Genomic DNA, 14,886 nt, shown 5'->3' on the forward strand with positions numbered 1-14,886 from the left:
TCAAAAGCATCAATTTTTCAGCGCTCAGCTTTCTTCACAGTCCGACTCTCACATCCATACGTGACCACTGGAAAAACCATAGCCTTGACCAGACAGACCTTTGCTGGCAAAGTAATGTCTCTGCTTTTTAATATGCTATCTAGGTTGGTCATAATTTTCCTTCCAAGGAACAAGCATCTTTTAGTTTCATGGCTGCAATCTCCATCTGCAGTGATTTTGGAGCCCTCAAAAATAAAGTCTGCCACTGTTTCCACTGTTTCCCCATCTATTTGCCATGAAGTGATGGGACCAGATGCCATGATCTTAATTTTCTGAATGTTGAGCTTTAAGCCAACTTTTTCACTCTCCTCCTTCACTTTCATCAGAGGCTTTTTAGTTCCTCTTCACTTTCTGCCATAAGGGTTGTGTCATCTGCATATCTGAGGTTATTGATATTTCTCCCGGCAATCTTAATTCCAGCTTGTGCTTCTTCCAGCCCGGCATTTCTCATGATGTACTCTGCATATAAGTTAAATAAGCAGGGTGACAATATACAGCCTTGATGTACTCCTTTTCCTATTTGGAACCAGTCTGTTGTTCCATGTCCAGTTCTGATTGTTGCTTCCTGACCTGCATACAGGTTTCTCAAGAGGTAGGTCAGGTGGTCTGGTGTTCCCATCTCTTTCAGAATTTTCCACAGTTTATTATGATCTACACAGTCAAAGGCTTTGGCATAGTCAATAAAGCAGAAATAGATGTTTTTCTGGAACTCTCTTGCATTTTCGATGATCTAGTGGATATTGGCAATTTGATCTCTGGTTCCTCTGCCTTTTCTAAAACCAGCTTGAACATCTGGAAGTTCACAGTTCATGTATTGCTGAAGCCTTGCTTCGAGAACTTTGAGCATTTCTTTACTAGCGTGTGAGATGAGTGCAATTGTGCGGTAGTTTGAGCATTCTTTGGCATTGCCTTTCTTTGGGACTGGAATGAAAACTGACCTTTTCCAGTCCTGTGGCCAATGCTGATTTTTCCAAATTTGCTGGCATATTGAGTACAGCACTTTCACAGCATCATCTTTCAGGATTTTAAATAGCTCAACTGGAATTCCATCACATCCACTAGCTTTGTTCGTAGTGATGCTTTCTAAGGCCCACTTGACTTCACATTCCAGGATACCTAGCTTCTTTAGACTCCCCTTAAATATCACCCCTGAGACTCCTTTTTAAAAAAATATTTATTTATTTAGACTATGCTGATTTTGGTTGCCTGAAGGCGGGCATAGCAACCCACTCCAGAATTCTTGCCTGGAGAACCCCATGGACAGAGGAGCCTGGCAGGCTATGGTCCATGGGGTCCCAAAGAGTCAGACACCTCTGATGGGATTCAGCATGATCTTAGTTGCAGCACACTGGATCTTCATTCTTCCTTGCAGTATGCAGGGTCTTTAGTTGCAGCATGTGGGATCTAGTTCCCTGACCAGAGATCAAACTCAGATACCCTGCTTTGGGAGCACAGAGTCCGCCTCTGGACCACCAGGAAAGTCCCTCTGAGAGGTCATTTTGCCCCTCCCACCCCCTTCAGTGGATGTGTTGCCCGTACAGAGTACATCTGTCACTCTTTGCTTAGTCCCTATAACTGCATATTGTCATTAGTCATGTTGTCTTTCTCTGCTATTGGACTGAGAGTCTTAATGTGTCACTGAGTCTTTAACACATTGACCACCTTTGTCATTACAGGTATTCAACTTTGTTTTGTTTTTTCTCTTCTTCTTCTTGTTCCTCGTCAAAGGCAGAGGAAGATGCAGCAGGTGTAGGGCCTGGGTATTTAGATGAAACCAGATAACTTTCTCAAGATATGGAGACTGGTTGTAAGCAGACCAGCAAGAAGAGAGAAGAAGAGTCAGAAGGGCCTGCCCACCTGGAAATAGAAGCATAATGGACAAGGGGAGGTAAAAGAAAGGAAAATTTGTAGTCCTTTCTTTGTCCTGAAACTGGCAAGGCACTTCCTGTTTGGTCTCAGTTTCTTTATCCACACACACACAGTTACATTCTCAGACTTTCTGCTCTCCAACACACTCTTCAATTTGATGCTACTTTCAGCCTGCTGACTGAAGTCATCTTCCCAGAGCTTAACATGCCACATGATAATTTGAAATATATTTGGTTTATCAAACACATTAGATTCATGCTCTTCAGCTGCCCCTTCCTGGTTATATGATGAGCTTTTCCAACTATAGATCATACCTCCAACCTTCCACCATTAACACCACACACACACACACACACACACACAGCTTCCTGCACTTCCTGCCTCTGGACTTTTTCTCATTTAGTTTCCTGTTCCGGAAATACTTTCCCAGGCCCACCCCAACGAATGCAGATTTTTCCTGTCCTGCTAGCATCCTCTCAAGAAACTTCTTCCCTGTTGCTCACTTCCTTCAAATCCCCTTCAAGGATATGAAAATAATTTCTCTACCTTCTGAAAAATGTACACACTGGACTGTCCCATTGCATTGTAATTTTCCCAAGTGTGTTTGATCTGCTCCTGTCAATGCAACTCTTCACAGTGGGCTTCATGTCTTCATTTCTTCTCCTCAGTAGCCATGGCATCACCTAGGACTAATGACCAAATGTTATCCAGTGAGTGAGTTAATGAATACTTATACTTCATCTTGAAAAGATGAAAAGTATACTTTCATCTAGAAAAGCAGTAGTCGCCCAGTAGTGTCCAACTCTTTGCAATCCCATGGACTACAGCATGCCAGGCTTCCCTGTCATTCAGGCTTCCCTGTCATTCACATGCTCAAACTCATGTCCATTGAGTCCGTGATGGCGTCCAACCATCTCATCCTCTGTTGTCCCCGTCTCCTCCTGCCTTCAATCTTTTACCAGCATCAGGGTCTTTTCCAGTGAGTCAGATCTTCGCATCAGGTGGCCAAAGTATTGGAGCTTCAGCTTTGGCATCAGTCTTTCCAGTTAATATTCAGGGTTCATTTCCTTTAAGGATACTGGTTTAATCTCCTTGCAGTCTGAGGAACTCTCAAGAGTCTTGTCCAACACCACAATTCAAAAGCATCATTTCTTCAGTGCTCAGCCTTCTTTATGGTCCAACTCTTACATTCATGCATGACTACTGGAAAAACCATAGTTTTAATTATAGGGATTTTGTTGGGAAAATAATGTCTCTGTGTTTTAACATGCTGTCTAGGTTTGTCACAGCTTTTCTTCCAAAGAGCAAGTGTCTTTTAATTTCATAGCTGCAGTCACCGTTCACACTGATTTTGGAGCCCAAGAAAATAAACTCTGTCACTCTTCCCATTGTTTCCCCATCTATTTGCCATGAAGTGATGGGACCAGATGCCATGATCTTAGTTTTTTGAATGTTGAATTTTAAGCCAGTTTTTTCACTCTCCTCTTTCACTTTCATCAAGAGACTTTTTAGTCCTCTCTGCTTTCTGCCATAAGGTGTCATCTGCATATCTGAGATTATTGTTATTTCTCCCAGCAATCTCGATTCCAGCTTGTGCTTCATCCAGCCCAGCATTTTGCATGTACTCTGCATATAAGTTAAATAAGCAGGGTGACAATATACAGCATTGATGTACTCCTTTCCCAGTTTTGAACCAGTCCATTGTTCTATGTCCAGCTCTAAGTGTTGCTTCTTGACTCAAATACAGGTTTCTCAGGAGGCAGATAAACTGGTCTGGTATACCCATCTCTGTAGGAATTTTTCACAGTTTGTTGTGATCCATACATTCAAAGGCTTTACAATTAATATTAACTTTCTGGAAGACTGGTCGGTCATGTTATCTTAGACCATGACTTTGGGCAGGTACAAGGAGGGATGAGGGAAGGGAGAGGATTTATCATTTGTTACATTGTTTCCTGTGTGCACTGCTCTAGGTTTTCTCAACATTTGACATCAATATTATAAATTATCTCAACAGTGGCCACAGGACTGGAAAAGGTCAGTTTTCATTCCAATCCCAAAGAAAGGCAATGCCAAAGAATGCTCAAACTACCGCACAATTGCACTCATCTCACACGCTAGTAAAGAAATGCTCAAAATTCTCGAAGCAAGGCTTCAGCAATACATGAACTGTGAACTTCCAGATGTTCAAGCTGGTTTTAGAAAAGGCAGAGGAACCAGAGATCAAATCGCCAATATCCACTGGATCATCGAAAAAGCAAGAGAGTTCCAGAAAAACATCTATTTCTGCTTTATTGACTATGCCAAAGCCTTTGACTGTGTAGATCATAATAAACTGTGGAAAATTCTGAAAGAGATGGGAACACCAGACCACCTGACCTACCTCTTGAGAAACCTGTATGCAGGTCAGGAAGCAACAATCAGAACTGGACATGGAACAACAGACTGGTTCCAAATAGGAAAAGGAGTACATCAAGGCTGTATATTGTCACCCTGCTTATTTAACTTATATGCAGAGTACATCATGAGAAATGCCTGGGCTGGAAGAAGCACAAGCTGGAATTAAGATTGCCAGGAGAAATATCAATAACCTCAGATATGCAGATGACACAACCCTTATGGCAGAAAGTGAAGAGGAACTAAAAAGCCTCTGATGAAAGTGAAGGAGGAGAGTGAAAAAGTTGGCTTAAAGGTTAACATTCAGAAAACTAAGATCATGGCATCTGGTCCCATCACTTCATGGCAAATAGATGGGGAAACAGTGGAAACAGTGGCAGACTTTATTTTTGAGGGCTCCAAAATCACTGCAGATGGAGATTGCAGCCATGAAACTAAAAGATGCTTGCTCCTTGGAAGGAAAGTTATGACCAACCTAGATAGCATATTAAAAAGCAGAGACATTACTTTGCCAGCAAAGGTCTGTCTGGTCAAGGCTATGGTTTTTCCAGTGGTCATGTATGGATGTGAGAGTTGGACTGTGAAGAAAGCTGAGTGCCGAAAAATTGATGCTTTTGAACTGTGGTGTTGGAGAAGACTCTTGAGAGTCCCTTGGACTGCATGGAGATCCAACCAGTCCATCCTAAAGGAGATCAGTCCTGGGTGTTCATTGGAAGGATTGATGCTGAAACTGAAACTTCAATACTTGGGCCACCTGATGAGAAGAGTTGACTCATTGGAAAAGACCCTGATGCTGGGAGGGATTGGGGGCAGGAGGAGAAGGGGACGACAGAGGATGAGATGGCTGGATGGCATCACCGACTTGATGGGCATGAGTCTGAGTAAACTCTGGGAGTTTGTGATGGACAGGGAGGCCTGGCGTGCTGCAATTCATGGGGTCGCAAAGAGTCGGACATGACTGACTGAACTGAACTGAACTGACTGAAGGATATAGTTCTGCTCTAGGAGTGCTCAGTTGTGTCCAACTCTTTTCAACCTCATGGAGTATAGCCCTCCAGGTTCCTCTGTCCATGGCATTTTTCAGGCAAGAATACTAGAGTGGGTTGCCATTTCCTAATCTAGGGGATCTTCCTGATCCAGGGGTCAAGCTTGTGTCTCTTGCAACATCTCCTGCAGTGGCAGAGAGATTCTTTTACCACTGTGCCACCTTAAAGCAATGGTTGCTTTGCAACTTCATATCAAATAAATTCTTGCAAAAAAAAAATGCTAAAGGTCATATTTTTCCAGAAAGAACCAAGAACAAGTGACAGTTTAAATATTTGATGTGTCCTGATCGACCAGGTCAGATAAGCATCAGCCTTTTGTAAAGACATGAAAACTTGATATGGTAAACAGTTGTGGTAGGCTTTTAGTAAATGCAGCATGAAAGATAATGAAGGCATACTACAAAAGTCTGTTTACTCTCTATTCTTCATACCTCATTGTACAGTGGGGAAAAAAATGATCTCCATGTAAATAAAAAAAAGAACAGATTATCCAACTTCCTAATTGAATGCTTATTCCCTATTTTGTGAGAAAACCCTTGGTCTTTTCTTGAGAGAAAAATGGTGTCACAGCTCTTTATTGATTTTGAGGAATCAAGCCAATGTAGACAAATGATAGTTTATATCTGCCCATGAATTTCTGCACTATTTTACCTAGCTTTGTAGTCCAGTTTTTCAAGCCAGAAGCTACCATCATTGTTTGCATTTTTACCAGACTGCAGGATCAGATTATTTGAACACATTCTGGCCCATCCCAACTCAGCCCCCTACATAACTCAACTGACTTTTGACCTCAGTAAGCCCAGAACATAGGAGACCTGTGACCACGCTTGGAAACCAATAAAACTTCAGAAGTCAGGCAGTCCAGTTACAAAGCGGGCCAGTCTATAGTGGTAGAAATATTGATGGATGGAGCTTTAATCTCTGTTGGGTCCACTACCAATGCAAAGTTTCATAGAGACTCAAACACAGAAGCAGGCAGTTTATGCCATATTTTTGTCTTAACAAGTATATAATACACACTTTGCTAACTCTACTAGACCTAGGAATAAAGTTGAGAAAAAAAGGCATAGTGCTAGTTCTACATATTAAAAGAAAGATAGAAGTTTGTGTGTTAGATGCTCAATCATGTCCAACCCTTTACTGTAGTCTGCCAGGCTCCTCTGTCCATGGGATTTTCCAGGCAAGAATACTGGAGTGGGTTGTCATTTCCTCCTCCAGAAGATCTTCCCAACCCAGGGATCAAACTCACGTCTCCTGTGTCTCCTGCATTGCAAGCAGATTCTTTACCCACTGAGCTATAGGGGAAGCCACAAAGATAAAACAAGATAGCAACTCCAAGGGAAGGAGTGGGTGAGATAGCTCTGCTAAGATTTCCCAATAGACCACTGGATGGACTGGACCTGTTACTTCAGCCAGGAGTTTCTTTTGATAGTGATGGAGTGGTGGAGCAGACAAAGATGAGCCGGGAGATATCCCCCAGGACCAGCTGGAGGAACACAAAAGTGGAGCACACATTTTTGTCTTCATAATACAGCAAGAGGTAAAGGATGGTGTCCAAGGGTTTGATGTCTTCAACCTTGGCCTTGGTGGCCTCTCTGCTTCCTTTAGGAAGCTGTATAGAGCTGTGAGACATCGGAAGAGGGTCTGTTATTTCTTGATGATTTGGGTTTCTGGGGATATGCTTTAGAATGTAGTTTGCCTCATTTGTGGCTGTGATACACAGCCTCACCTACTCTTAGAGAATCACAGCAGATACCAAGGCTGGAGATAGCATTTGGGCCTAACAATAGAGATTTGATTTTGATTTCTATTTCCAACTACAGTTTTAGGTGAAGGAAAAGAGGTCCATGATATATACCATATATATACACCATATATATACCATAAAATTTACTCATTTTAAGCATACAAGTGATTTTACATAATTTTATGGAACTGTACAAACATTAGTATACTCTAATATTATAACAGTTTCATCATCCCCAAAAGAAACCTTGCACCCCTTCATGGTCATTTCCCACTTCTGCCTGTAGCCTCAAGCAATTACTTACCTACTTTCTGTCTCTATAATTTGCATATTCTGGACATTTCATGTAAATGGAATCATACAGTGTGTGACTTTGCATTTGGCTTCTTTCACTTAGCACAATATTTTCAAGGTTCACTTATGTTCTAGCATGTATTAATGGTTTCTGTCCTTTTTTGTGGCTTTATAATGTCTATTGGAAGGATATACCACATTCTGTTTATCCGTTATCAGTTGTTGAATATTTGGATTATTTCAACTTTGGGGCTATTATAAATGACACTACCATGAATGTATCATGTAAAACTCTCTGTATGGTCATGTATTTTCATTTATCTTGAGTACACGATGTTTTAAAGTGGAAAAGAAAAGGATAGATAAACAAATTGGAATCTGAAAGGATATGAACCATGGTTTTTACCATTAGGTGGTAAGATGATTTCTTCTTCTTACTTATCTTAATTTTCTTTCAATAAGCTTGTATTATTTTAACTTTTCCTGTGTGTCTGTAATAAGAAAAAGCCAACAAAGCTCTTCTTTTTTAAAGCAAAAAAAGTCAACAAATACTTGGAAAGTTGCAATCCCTCTTTTGACAACTGAATCTTCTTGTGAATCCATACCAGATGGTTTGTAGTGAGATATTATTTTAAAATACTTAATGAGTTTTCTTACCCATATTTCTAACCATTAGCTCTTCATTCAACCAGTTAGCTTAAGACATTTTGTGTTAGTACATTCCCAGAGAAAGGGTAGATCTCAAGTTAAATGAGACTAGGTTTCTCCTACTTTGATGAATAAATTTAATTTTAATTAGAAGTTTCCAATTATAGACAATTTTCAAATTTTTATTTCTCACATTTAAGTTGTGGCCTTTTGAGTTTTATTTCTCTCCTTTGAGTTGTAAGTTTAGTATCTTATCCAATCTTTCTTTGAGAGTCCTCAGACTCTACATGGCTCTAGATTCAACTTCTTCAGTCCTCTTTACACCATACCTCCCTGCTTCTAACCACCTCAGTCACAACCCTGAATCATACCTAACCTGTCTCCCCCTAACTCCTCTCTTCAATGTGTTGTCAAGTCTGACCAATTCTGCCCCCCAAAATTCTCTCCTAGCTGTCCCCTTCTGTGAGGTCAGGTCCTCATTACAGGGTAGTCCCATCACTGATGCTTGTAGCATCCATGAATTCAGCCTGAAAGCAAAGTGAGGCGAGAGATAACTGTAGAAATTCTGCTGTTGGTCCTTTCCACCAGGGTTCTTGTGAACAAGAGGTGTGAGATGTGGACCTGTTGTCCCCACTGAGTCTCCAGCCTTGGTCTGCCTTAGCTTGTCAGCTCTCCCACGTCTATGATTTTGTTGTTCAGTGATAGCCATTTTTATTCAACATGATCCTTAGTTAAAAGCCAGCCACTGCTTCTGGGGCTGAACCAATAAACAGCAATTAATCCTGAAACTGGAAATAAAACAGCCTGGGTTGGGCTGCAACATGGCACCTTCCTAAGTATTTTTCAAAGATAAATTAAAGCAAAAATTTTCACTACATGCTTTCCTTTCAATCATGAACACTAACATTAGATGGGGTTCCACTGTATGGTCACCAGGAAAATTCAAAGGCCCTTTGAGTACACAATATTATCACAATCCTACCAAAAAACCAAAAAGAATAAAAACAGATATCCATACAGAACAGTAGATCAGCAATTCATGTTTACATCTTAAAATGATTTTGTTTAACCAAGGAAGCTTGGTGTTTTCACCTTTCATGAACCTTTCAAATTCCTAGTCTGACACACAGCATTATTTCGTTTGTCAGGTTGACTCATGGATTACCACACTACCTTAATACCTCACCTTTAGATCCTGATCCTTCCACTTCCAGATCACTCAGGAGGCTGCAGCTGCATAACTTGAGGTTCAGACACTTGCAGGGCACTGAGAAAGCTCTGGCTATAAGATCTAGCTTCCTTTCAGCAGGTGCGGTTGTTGTTATTTATTTGTTCATCTATGTTTTAGGCTACGCTGTTGCTTCGTGACTGTGTGTGAGCTATCTCTAACTGCAGTGAGCGGAGGCTACTCTTTGTTGTAGTCCGTGCACGTCTCGTTGTGGTAGCTTCTTTTGTTGCAGAGGACAGGCTGTAGGCACAGGGGCTCAGTAGTGCTGGTTCGCAGGCTTCGTTGCCCGTGGAATGGGGAATCTTCCTAGACCGCAGATCAAACTCATGTCCCCTGGTTTGGAGTGTGGGTTCTTAACCACTGGACCACCAGGGACGTCTTCAGCAGGCTTTAAAAAAAGAAAAAAAAAATATATATATATATAAGTTTTCTCTGTGCTCACAACGTATGTTTTAATAAACAGACGGGGAAAGAATCAGAACCCTTCAGGTTTTCCTTAGCAGAAAGGTAAGCAGTGAGAATGTTTTCTGGTGGCACTTGCAAATTCTGAGTAGGACAAGTCACAGTTTTTAGGTCTCTTGTACTGTGCATTGATGAAGCACTCAACCATACAACTGATGGTGGGGAGGATGCCCAGAAGAGTGAAGAGTCTTAGATTCCAGTCCCAACTCTGTTAATGATAAATAATGAATGTGAAAGCACACTGCAAATGATAAACACCATGCAAATGTATGAAACAATCAGTATTGATTTCCATGACTCCTAGAACTACTTTTCTTGTCTCCACTGAACCTTTTCAACACTGTTCTCAAAATTAGCCTCCAGTGTTCTCTCATGGTCTAGTGAAAGTGAAAGTCGTTCAGTCGTGTCAGATTCTTTGCAACCCCATGGACTATATAGTCCATGGAATTCTCCAGGCCAGAATACTGGCATGGGTAGCCTTTCCCTTCTCCAGGGGATCTTCCCAACCCAGGCATTGAACCCAGGTATCCCACATTGCAGGCAGATTCTTTACCAACTGAACTAAGAGCCCAATGTGACTCTTAATTTGTCAACCTATTGATAACAATGGATCTACTAAACCACAATCTGACCCAAATGCAGTATATATTGAGCTTTGATTTCCCCAAATAGAATGTAGATAAGAAGACTTTCTAGAGGATCAAGCTCTTAAATGGAGGGTGACTGTGTTCAGTTCTGTTGTTCAGTCGTGTCTGACTCTTTGCGACTCCATTGACTGCAGCATGCCAGGCTTCCCTGTCCATCAACTCCCAGAGCTTGCCCAAACTCATGTCCATTGAGTCGGTGATGCCATCCAACCATCTCATCCTCTATCATTCCCTTCTCCTTCTACCTTCAATCCTTCCCAGCATCAGGGTCTTTTCTAAAGAGTTAGTTCTTCCCATCAGGTGGTCAAAGTATTGGAACTTCAATTTCAGCATCAGTCCTTCTAATGAATATTCAGGGATGATTTCCCTTACAATTGACTGGTTTGATCTCCTTGCAGTCCAAGGGACTCTCAAGAGTCTTCTCCAACACCACAATTCAAAAGCATCAGTTCTTCGGTGCTCAGCATTTTTTATGGTCCAGCTGTAACATCTATACATGACTATTGGAACAACCATAGCTTTGAGTATATGGACCTTTGTTGGTAATGTCTCTGCTTTTTAATATGCTATCTAGGTTGGTCATAACTTTTATTCCAAGGAGCAGGTGTCTTTTAATTTCATGGCTGCAGTCACCATCTTCAGTGATTTTGGAGCCCAAGAAAATAAAATCTGTCACTGTTCCCATTGTTTCCCCATCTATGCCATGAAGTGATGGAGGATGACTGGAGGATGACTGAACTGATGTCTAAATGTTCTAAGTGCTTTTCTTAAAGAAAAAAAAAAGTGGTTGTTGCAATGGGATGATGGTGAGTCACCAATTAAATTCTTTAAAGCACATGGCTTTGAGATTTTATTCCTACCTCTGATTACAATGAGAAGATTATGCTTGATCACCAAGACAGAGGTAGAAGAACAGATCTGTTTCCTTCTGTTTTATAAAGATTAATTATTATAGTTCAAAAACTGTCAAAATTGCAATGTTTCACATTGCATGTTCCACACTTAATCCAAAGGGAAGTAGGATTCCCTGGGGGTAAAAATAAAGAGAATCAAGAATCCTGGACAGTTTCTCTGATCCTATTGCTAACCCCCCACTTATAGTTTGATTATGAGATGATACCCTTTCGTACTCAATTTGTTCTTCCAGAGAATGAGCGTAATGCCAGAAGTTCTCCCTGACCCAGCACCTTTTGGCTTAAATCAAAGTCTATAAAACCACACTTAATGATCTGGCAAAGGGGTGTTGCTAGCTAAATAAGGTGATCACACGTCCCACTAGCCGAAGACAATCCCAACACAATACCTCTTGTCTCCAGGTAATTACTAATACCACTGACCCAATGTGGACAGCTGATAATCCAGTCATGAATTTCACCCTAATAAGCTGTAAGTACTTTACATACTTACATAAGAGAAAAATTTAGCTTAAAGCTCAACATTCAGAAAACTAAGATCATGGCATCCAGTTCCATCACTTCATGGCAAATAGATGGAGAAACAGTGGAAACAGTGGCAGACTTTATTTTTGGGGGCTCCAAAATCACTGCAGATGGTGATTGCAGCCATGAAACTAAAAGACGCTTGCTCCTTGGAAGGAAAGTTATGACCAACCTAGATAGCATATTAAAAAGCAGAGACATTACTTTGCCAACAAAGGTCTGTCTAATCAAGGCTATAGTTTTTCCAGTGGTCACGTATGGATGTGAGAGTCGGACTGTGAAGAAAGCTGAGTGCCAAAAAATTGATGCTTTTGAACTGTGGTGTTGGAGAAGACTCTTGAGAGTCCCTTGGACTGCAAGGAGGTCCAACTGGTCCATCCTAGAGGAGATCAGTCTTGGATGTTCATTGGGAGGACTGATGCTGAAGCTGAAACTCCAGTACTTTGGCCACTTGATGAGAAGAGTTGACTCATTGGAAAAGACCCTGATGCTGGGAGGGATTGGGGGCAGGAGGAGAAGGGGACGACAGAGGATGAGATGGCTGGATGGCATCACTGACTCCATGGACATGAATTTGAGTAAACTCCAAGAGTTTGTGATGGACAGGGAGGCCTGGCGTGCTGCAATTCATGGGGTCGCAAAGAGTCGGACACGACTGAGCAACTGAACTGAACTGACTGGCTGAAGTACTTTACACAAAGAAGAGAGTCATTGTATTTTAAGTGCTATGCATGTTCAGGATTGGGGAGGAATTATTTCTAATTATTCTTATATTCTTTCACAAATATTTTCAGGTACCTCCTATAAGACAGGCACTTGACTAAATAAATATTAGGGATACAACAGAGAATGACATACCCAAAGGGTTTGCTGGAGGTTAGTTGGGGTTATAACTAGACACAGACATATGATTACTAGAGAGAGTGATTTGTGTTAAGATAAGTGTGTCACAAATGTACAGAACAGACTTTTGGACTCTGTGGGAGAAGGCGAGGGTGGGATGTTTTGAGAGAACAGCGTCGAAACATGTATATTATCTAGGGTGAAACAGATCACCAGCCCAGGTTGGATGCATGAGATAAGTGCCCGGGGCTGGTGCACTGGGAAGACCCAGAGGGATCGGGTGGAGAGGGAGGTGGGAGGGGGGATCGGGATGGGGAATACATGTAAATCCATGGCTGATTCATGTCAATGTATGGCAAAAACCACTATAATATTGTAAAGTAATTAGCCTCCAACTAATAAAAATAAATGGAAAAAAAAAAAAGATAAGGGTGTCAGAGTGTCATGAGGGCCTATGGGAGGGGCACCTGGGTCTTGGGGAGAGAGGGAGGGCAGAGATTTGTTGAAAGAAACAATTGATAAGATGATACACAAGAGAAGAGCAGGCATTCGTTAGCTGAAGGAATGCAGGACAAGGAAAAGTGCTCCAGGCAAAGGATATAGCACAAATGAAGACTGTGAAATCACAGTACAGTCAAGGAGTTAAAAACAGTTCATTGCAGATTGAGCATAGAATGTGGGGAGAAAAAGAAAAGAAGAGCTTATGAGGGAGAAGGCAGTAAAGCTAGAAAAATCTGGCCCAAGATGGAGAGGGGATGCAATTCAGAGAAAGCAATAGGGAGAGGCATTATGGCATGGTAGAAGAGCCAGCAATCTATCCTGGTTGACGACTTCATCCAAAGTTCATGGAGAAGTTTTGAGCAAGAGTTGGGCTGCCCAGCGCTATGCTCAGTCCATGGTTCTGAGCAGAAGGACTGAGTATGTGAGCTTGACTCCTGTTTCTGGTCCCTCTTAGCTGCCTGACTCATCACTCATGGGTCAACTTGCATGCATATAGAGGTGCATGCCTTTAGAAATCACTGAATCCCATCTTCCTCTGCTGTAATAGATAAGGAAACTGTTCCTATGGGAAGATCTGTTCCTGATAGTGTCCTAGGTAGCTAGCTATTTCTATCAGACCTCTATTTCTACTTTCTCAGAGCTATGAAACCCCAGCCCCAACCAACAGACCTGTACAGAATGAAAACCCAAAGACACTAGAATTTAGGCCAGAAATAGAGTATGACATGGCTCTCTCTGAAAATGGGGTCAACCTAGACACAAGTGGATAGAGAGGAGCCAGGATTTACTGTGTTATAAAAGCAGATGACCACTCATTTAAGAAATGGAAATCAGGGTTCATCTCTGGTGTCCAGTGGTTAAGAATCCAGCTTTCAATGCAGGGCACGCAGGTACCATCCCTGGTTGGAGAACTAAGATCCCACATGCCACGGAGCAGCTAAGCCCACAGTCTGGCAACTACTGAGCTTGGGTTCTCCGGAGTGCGTGCTCTCTGAGGAGCACCATCAGGATCACTCATTACCAAACAGATGGGTCGAAGCATCTGCAAAAATAGAAAAAGTTTGGTGTCCTCTTGTAGCAGTGTCTGGGTCAAAGTTCCCTTTTATCCCTTTCGTTGTGACATTTTATCTTTTTGAGACTAATGCTGTCATTGAACACAAATTTCTCTTCCAGGACCCATCACTCAAATAAAGTTTAACATTACTGAGAAAAGCAGTTATGTGTGATTAAATCCTTCTCCAGGGGATCTTCCCAACCCAGGAAATGAACTCAGGTCTCCCGCATTGCAGGCAGATTCTTTACCAATTGAGCCACCAGGGAAGCCCAAAATAATGTTAGAAGAAATCAGAACACTTTGTCTGTTCAAAAATATATATTGGGAGGAAATAAAGCAAATTATTAGATTATAAAATTCCTTTCTTTCTAAATCTTTGTAGTTTTTAAGTTTTCTTGAAAGAACTGATTGTCATAGATTATAAAAATGCATTTAAAAATAAGTATTTTCTGACATCATGGGAAGACCTAACCCAGGAAGCAAATCATAATTTATAGAGGAAATTTTCCTTATGCCTTCCTTTCCAGCATTTTCTCTCACTGTCCCTGCTCTCTGTTCTAACAAACCTATCTCATACTTTGTCACCTTAGAGTCTTTGCTAACTGGGAAATCCACGTCTCCTTGTCTACCAAAAGTGTCTGTGGGGACAAACCCTACAGTCCTGCAAAGCCA

This window comes from Odocoileus virginianus, chromosome 4 (assembly GCF_023699985.2).
Source record: "Odocoileus virginianus isolate 20LAN1187 ecotype Illinois chromosome 4, Ovbor_1.2, whole genome shotgun sequence".
Lineage (NCBI taxonomy): Eukaryota > Metazoa > Chordata > Mammalia > Artiodactyla > Cervidae > Odocoileus > Odocoileus virginianus.